This window comes from Hevea brasiliensis, chromosome 4, assembly GCF_030052815.1.
Source record: "Hevea brasiliensis isolate MT/VB/25A 57/8 chromosome 4, ASM3005281v1, whole genome shotgun sequence".
Classification (NCBI taxonomy): Eukaryota; Viridiplantae; Streptophyta; class Magnoliopsida; order Malpighiales; family Euphorbiaceae; genus Hevea; species Hevea brasiliensis.
In genome coordinates this window covers 35,264,863-35,271,953 of record NC_079496.1, presented here as the reverse complement: position 1 = coordinate 35,271,953, position 7,091 = coordinate 35,264,863, and positions in this window count along the sequence as shown.

Below are 7,091 nucleotides of genomic sequence, written 5' to 3'. Positions count from 1 at the left end.
TTTTAATAAATATTAAAGAGATCGGAGGAGAGTTGTTATCCGATTCTCAATTAAAAGTTTTAATAAATATTTAAAAAAGATCGGAGGAGAGTTCTTATCCGATCTTCAATCAAAATTTTTAATAATCATTTAAAGAGATCGAATGAGAGTTCTTATCCAATTCTCAATTAAAAGTTTTAATAAATATTTAAAAAAATCGAAGGAGAGTTCTTATCCGATCTTCAATCAAAACTTTTAATAATCATTTAAAGAGATTGGAGGAGAGTTCTTATCCAATTCTTAACCAAAATTTTAATAAATATGTGGAGATCAGAGGAGAGTTTTTATCCGAGACCTTTCATTCAAACTTTAAATAGAGTATCCCCAGAGATCGGAAAAGCTTTTACGGATTTTCTCAAATCCAAACTAAGATAGCACTGTCATAAAGTAACCCCTTAAATAAAACTGATACGCAACACCAACTCACTGAGGGTCGTCTCATTTGTTTATGTATCTGGGTAACCCGAATTAGTGAAAAATCAAATATTCTCTTTTATCAAAGGGATTAACATCTTCATTCTAACCCCCCTAACTATCGATTTTAATTTATAAAGAGCGTAAGGTTAAATCTGCTCACCCTCATTGAGGGTCGTGGTGGGGTGCCTAACACCTTCCCCACCCATTTACGGACCTCGAACCTAGAATCTCTGTTTTTGAAGTGGTTTCATTTTAATTTATTTTCACAAATGGTTTTCTTTAATTTTTCTCAAAATTAAAGTGGTGACTCCTCACTCTTTTCCACTTCGGTCAGTGTTCGTCCAGGTGACCGCAAAATACCTTGCGACATATTTTCTAGTGAATAATTATTTAAAAATATATTAATACAATTTTATAAAAAAAATTAATCTTTTTCTATATAATATGATGAGAAGAAATTGCAAACTTGATAATTTTAAAATTCTTGAAATTATAGTAAAAGAAATTTTAGATAGCATTTTTTTTATGAGATAAGATTTTACTAGTTGAAATTTGAAAACACTTAAATAAATAATTAATGTTTGTTATGATGATTTAACTTTTTATATAAAAAATTATAAAAATGAAGAAATAAATTATGTCATGTGGCAATTTTTAAACCTTTATATTAAGTTAGGCTGCTGTATTTTGTGAAATATACTTCTGTAAAGTATATATATATTGCTCAAACTTAAGAATATAAGAGATTTAAATTCAGTTTTTTTAAATAAAATATAATTTTTAGCAAATAATTTATTTAAATTATTATGATAGTTTATTTTTTTTAATAATTTTTATTCTTAATATAAATTGCATAAATGGGAAAAATATGTGGAAGCAGAGAGATAACTCAAAGAGAATTTGGATATAATAGTTTATTAATATTAAAGCTATCGTTAGTACTTTGAGGTTTTGAGTTAAGTTTTAGTAGAGCTAAATATATAAATAAAAAAAATTAAATATAACAAGTTAGAAATGAATATAAAGGAGAAAATATTATCTTTAAGAGAAAAGCTTTTATAAAAAATATAGTATAACCTGTGTTTATGAATATTAAAGATAGTGGCCCAAAGTCCCTCTCCCAATTTAAACTAGCCCAATATGGAGCCCAAAACTATGAAACTACAGATTTTATTTAGGGCTATTTAGTTGATAGGTTCAGGTTGGGATATAGCTTTCAGATGTTGTAACGACCCAAGCCAGGGTCATTATTGGTGCTAGAAATTGAGTTAGCTTAAAGTTGCCGGAACCTGTAGCCAGCCTAAAAACTATAAACATATATTTAACACCTGTTTTATCAACACTTAAGCATATAACAAATCATTACATTTTAGTCTTTTCATCCATACATAAATGTTTTTAACATAAAAGTGATTCATAATTTGAACCTTAACATACATAAGCTCTAAAGTGTAATGGTTCAACACATATAGTCCCAAAAGAGTTAACATAATCATTCATACTTAAAATGTTACATAACTCTAATTTTTTTTATAATTATCAGTACAGTACTATCCATTCACATTTTACATGTCCATCTATTCATACATCATATATAAAAAAGAGTACTAAAGCTACTCTTGGTGCTCTCTCTCCAAAGAACTCTTCTAATCTTGCAACCCTACATCTGGAGTTTAAAGGAAAGGGGTAACTTATACAAGCTCGGTGAGTAAACTAACTAACACTAATTATATTATTCATTTTATACATAGGTAATGCATCATCCAAATGGGTTTTTATACCATAATTATTGCACATATGATGGACTTGTTACTAATGACTCTCCAAATTCAATGTGCCTGGTTCATACAAAGGCTTCTTGGGACTTTTACTTAATATATATATATCCAATGTACCTAACTCATACAGAGGCTCCTCAGAACTTTCACTTAAAGCATGACCTGTGTCATACACCAGGGGTATCATAAAGATATCCCCTTGGATTTTTATGGATCTATAACATACATAACATAATATAGTCATAACATGGGGGAAGTCAGTGAGTCATCCATCATCCATCAAATGTACCAACAATAATTATACAATTATGCAACATATTCATGTTCTAGATACATACATCCTAAATAAATATGACATGATGCATGAGGATGATCACAAATTAAATTTAAATAGTTTTCATTTTATTAAGGTTAGAGTTACTTACCTCTTGTAGCCTATCAACCTTCTATCTCGAACAGTAGCTATCCTCAGATCCTTAACCTTTCGAGTATCTTAAACTCGATCCTATAAAACAGGATCCTAGAGAGTTATATAAGGTTCTAAAAATTTGTATGCACAACAAACATCTTATTCAAGGTCCTTAGGAATTATGAAATCATATGTTGAAACCTTAGAAAAGACGAGAGAAAAAACCTGACAGCACCTACTTCAGCTACCAAAGTCGTAGACTTCAGCCGCCAAAGTCTCAGGCTTCGAATGGCCTTTGAGTCCAGTGCTTACTGCAACTACCAAAGTCTTGGACATCGGCTGCCGAATCTGGAAATTTTTCAAATTTTCCGAGAAAATGTATGCTTGTAATTTTTTTTTAAAGAAAATTTCAGCTTTTATGTTTATAAAAAATAAATTTAAATTCAAAAAAATTTTAAATTATTTATATCTTTTATAATTGAAAAAATTGTAAAATATATTTAAAATTGTTATTTATTTTACATAATAATTGGATAAATTTTTACTATTTTTATAAATAATTTTTTAAAATAATTATTTAATTTTAATTATGAAAAATTATAGTATAATTTTAATTACAGAACAATAATTATTTTCTTTTAGACAGCAGTGGGAAATTTTGTTGCAAAAAAAGTAAAAAAATAACTTCAAACAATTTTTAAGCTTTAATTAATCTTTAAAAAATTAAAAGAATTAATTTTTCAGTTCTATATTTAAAAAATTAACATATATAAATACAATATTAAAAAAATTGTCTCAATATTTTTTTTTTAAATTACCTACTCAATAGATCCTAGAAGTTTACATTATAAATCAGTGTTCAATAAATTTAACGGTTGATTTAAAATTTTTAAAAATTAGTGCTCAGCGGCTTAAAATTATAATTAAAATATTAAAATTTTATAATTTTAGTTATCAAAATTATAACAAATATCATTTCCTTAGATTTTTTCCTTTATATAAAGTAATATATTTTATTTATCAGTTACTAAAAAAAGTAATATATTTTTTTGATTAAAGAAACTAATAAAAAACATATTTAATTTTTATTAACACTGTAAATAAGTAAAACATAGAATTTATTTTCATAATTGATATAGTTGCACAAGATTTATGTTTATAATTTTATTTTCTTTTTGCCAAAATTTTTTAATCAAACAAATAAAAAATGCATTAACCATAAAGATCTGTAGCCATCAAGGCTTTACAAGAGTTTGGTAGGTCAACTCTAACATAATGATTTGCATGAACATAACCAAATTTAACTAAACAATCAGCTACTTGATTACAAGTCCTGCGAATCCAACTAACAGAGACCTCATGAAGCCGCTGCAGAAGAAGTTTGCAACCTTGAACAATAGCCCTGAATTCAGTTTCGTCTTCATCTACAGTTTGAATTGCAAAAGCAGCCTCCTGTGAAACAGTTTCCACCTAACCCTTGAGTGCTGACTTCGTTTTAACCATGCTAAAGCCTCCCTAACAGCAAGAGCTTCCGCCTCCCTTGCAGATCGCAAGTCTTGAACAATACCAGTCAGGGCTTTGACAAACCCACTATTTGAATCCCGCAATACCATGCCAAATCCAACACAACCTTCTGTAATATTCACATTTCCATCAACATTACACTTCAAGACAACTTTTGGAGGCTTGAACCATCTACCCTGCACTCTATGAATAGCTCCCATACTATCCAGAGTAGGCGCAACTTGTCAAGCACCCACCCAATCCATCAGCACTTGTTTTGCAGCTCTAACAACATCATGAGGAGAGGGATGTTTACCATGCCACAAAAAATAGTTGCAAGCAGACCAAATACTCCATGCTAGAACCCAAGATTGATTTCTTAAATCTTCCTTCTGCACAAGAATAACGAAGGCAACAAATTAGGCAAGGGTAGATACATGAAAAAGCTCATCAGAGATGCCAATTAGATCCCAACAAAGAGCTTGGCAAAGGACAATTCAGTATAACATGAACAGAATCCTCATGAGCACCACAAAATAAACAATCGTCTTCCATATCCAACCCTTTTCGTTGGAGCCTATCCTTTGAAGGAGTAACATTTCTTGCAACACGCCATAAAAAAATCCCTTACTTTAGGTGGAATTTGTAACTTCCACAGCCTGTCCCAATTTACATTCTTCTCATAATAAAATCCTGTATAATTATCCTCCATATGAGCTTATATCCTAATTTCACTGTCCATCAGCTATACTTCTCGTACGTTGGGTAATTTGTAAAAGGCGATTCACATCCTCTTTAGTAAACGTCTGCTGCAATTTTTCTAAATCCCAACATCTCCTTTCACTGTCAATCAGCTCACACACCTGCAACAATTTATTTCCATTCAGGGGTTCTAACATAGAAAGACTGGTCATCCTTAAGCCAAGGATTATGCTAAAGTTAATAAAATTAAAAGAATATAATAATTTTTTTAAAAAAATTCAGGATACTTTTAGGTTATAAGGACTTTAAAATTCAATAGTGCATTGATCTTAGATATAACACTTTGATATCTTAAAATTTTTAGTAATATTTCTTCATTATTAATAATATAAGACTAAAATTGTTAATTTTAAAGCAAGTATTTTGGGACAAATCTAGGAGATATTTTAGAAGCTGTTTGTCTTGATTTATAAGCTGATCACACCAGCTTATAAGTTATAATTTTAAGCTAATTTGTTCATTTTAAGACATTTTTAGAGTTTATAAGTTGTTGTTGTAACAAGAAAAAAAAAAAAGGTTGTGGGGGATGAGATTTTTCATTTTAGTGCTTATAAATTGAACGCTTATAAATTAGTTTGACAAAGTATATTATCATAATTTAATTTTATAATTCCCTTATATAACTTTATTGTATTTATTCTCTTATTCATGCTAAAAAATTTATCTGATTCTTAAAGAAGATAACACGACCCATGTTATCTATAACACTAGCCGTGTTTCTAGGAAAATAAAACTACACGGCCCGTGCCAAGTTGAAAGTTGTCAAAACACCCAAAATTCGAGCTTTAGAGGGTTACGCAGGGTATGGCAATGCAAACTAAAAAGATTATATGCCTCGTGTTCTTTGTCATTGTGAGAAAATCAAACTCAACCCCCATGACTCCCAACTATTCCTGAAAGTTTTTTAAGGCCTTAAAAACTCTGAAACAAGGGTTTTTTGACAGATATAAATACAAGAAATTAAGGTTTCATAAGGGATCAACCATTTTACATTCAAGAGAGCACATCACTTTTAAGAAAGGTGAAAGGAAAATAGATTTGCAAGGTTTTGGAAGAAAGTTTCAATTGAAATTCAAAATCTAAGGCGCAATTCTTTATTTAAGTTCTTTCATTCTATTTCTTCTCATATCTTTTCTTTTTTATTTTATACTTGATTGTAAAATTTACTGTGTGTGAGTAGTTTATGAATTTTATTTAATTTTAATAAATTTATAAATTAAAATATTTTACTGACCCAAACAAATTTAATTGAAAATAGAAATAATTAATAAAAAAATTTAAGCATTTTTTTAAAATTTTATCTGAAATTTTAATTTAACTAATTTTATCAAGATGGCAAAATTAATATTAGTTTTATTCTATTTACCTAAATTAGTCAAAATTCAAATCTAATTTTAATAATTTTATTAATATTTTCAATAAAAATTATTTTTTAAATTGTTATAAAAAAATTTTAAAATATAAAAACTAATTTATTTTTATTTTTAATGAAAATAAAAAAAAATGAAAAATTGTTTAAATATAAAAATAAATTTTAAGTTTGGGAAAAACCATATTTTTATCAATTATAATCTTTTCAAAAAACTATAAATTTATAACTAATAAAGTGGTTATTCTACTTGAATTTGATTAAAAATTTTAATTATTAAAATTTTAATATTTAGTTAAAGTTTATTCTTTAATCAAAAGATTATAAATTTATAACAAATAAAATAGTTATAATTGAATGAAATTAAAATTTAATATAGTAATTTTTTATTGAATTAAATATTATATATATATATATAATGAAAATATTTTTATTTAAAAATTAAAATAAAATAAAATAAAATATAATTGTGATAAGTTTGGCTTAATTTTTGTGGAATCGTGTTGTTTTATTCTGTTACATTGTTTCCACATTTGTTAACGAAATAAATTTGCGGATAAATATATAATTTTTTTTTTAATTTTTATATGATGACTTAATAATTATAACTTAATTTGCACTAATTATTTTCCATGTCTTTAAACACAATAATATAACTAATCCTTCGGTTACAGTTGATGACAGACAACAATTGAAGTCCAAATTTAGAAAGATTCAACAAAATTACAAAATTTCATATGCACTCAAAAGAATTTTCATCAAAATCATATTTAGGATTATTTATTTATTTTTGAGTGAATGAACCCACTTTTTA